Raw genomic sequence first — 1,587 nt, 5'->3', positions numbered from 1 at the left:
AACACATTTACGTATGGCCATATTTCATTTACACTATAAACGAGATAAAACACGTGTCATAGCGCGTTTATAAATGTGATATGGGAGATAAGTGCGTAAACGAGATAAGACTTAATGTGAAAAAAGTGTAAATTGTCTACAAAATGCATATATAAGTAATTATAATATTTATTTATTTATTTAAAAAAAATCCTAATTTTATAATATGATATTAGAATTTTTATAAAAAAATATATAGTATTCAACTCTTGCTATTCTTATTATAAATAGATTGCATTTGGGATTAGGAGTTTTAAAACAAGTCGAATTCACTTAATTGAACTTCAAACTGTCAAAAAAGATTATTCCGACTGATATTTTAAACCTATCAAACTAAAAAAATCACCAAATTTGCACTCCTAAACTTGTGGGCTTTCACCAAACTTTTACGGAAACCATTCAGATTAAAACGTCTAAAACGTCTTTTTTAAAGATATTTTTTAGTAATTAAAATTTAACACATATAATCGATTAAATCGTGTTATTTTTGTTAAAATTAGGTCAAACAAATTAATTTGACCGAAAAAATGGTGAATCAAATCTTGAACTGGTCTAAATTAATATTATTTTTTTATAGAAAATAATTACAATACCCTTATTATAGAAAATAACTAAAATACTCCTATTATATATATTAATTTTGAGATTCATAAATTCTAGTCATTTACTTCTTGCCATCATAGGTTAGGATTTAGAGTTTTCAAAAAAAAAAATATATATATAGAATAGGGGTATTTTAGTTATTTTCTATAAAAAGTGTATTATAATCATTTTCTATAAAAAATAAATTTAGACCGATTCAAGATTTGATTCACCATCTTTTCGATCAAATTAATTTGTCTGACCTAATTTGACAAAAATAATATGGTTTAATCGGTTATATATACTTAAATTTTAATTATTAAAAAAACATCTTTAAAAAAAGACATTTTAAACGTGTTTATCTGAGTGGCTCCCAACTTTTACATGCAACTATTTGTTCCTACGTTGACATATATAATTTGGTTAGACGACAAAGAACAACAACATAACTCCACATTACTTCCATTGAGGGCAACATTCTTCTGACTGAACAGGAACCAAATACCATGCCACCAACAACAAACAAATTAAATATTGTAAATATACATGGTTCCTTAGGAACTTGCCACTATGTGTTGACAATAATAATGTAATGCGAAGTTTGATCATGAGTAGTAGAGAAAGAAAGGTACGCAAAAGATCCTTCCTACATGAAAACCTAGATTCACTATAAGACTCAAGGCCAATGAGATGCTTCTTGAATACTACTATATAATGCCAAACTTGGTGTTCCATTTTTATAGGTTATGCATCCCAAATGGCAGTCACTACCACAAGTGCATGGAGGTGCCGTCTCTGCCACTCATATCTATCACCATCACCACCACCATCATATCCCTAATTAATTCCCTATAGCTATACATAACAGCAATATAGCTGCTATCAAAAGCACCATCTATATATCTCTCTTTATTCAAATAATAATAATAATAATAATATTCAGATTTGATTATTATAGTGATACAA

This window comes from Arachis ipaensis, chromosome B08 (assembly GCF_000816755.2).
Source record: "Arachis ipaensis cultivar K30076 chromosome B08, Araip1.1, whole genome shotgun sequence".
Classification (NCBI taxonomy): domain Eukaryota; kingdom Viridiplantae; phylum Streptophyta; class Magnoliopsida; order Fabales; family Fabaceae; genus Arachis; species Arachis ipaensis.
Note: the sequence above shows the minus strand (reverse complement) of the source record.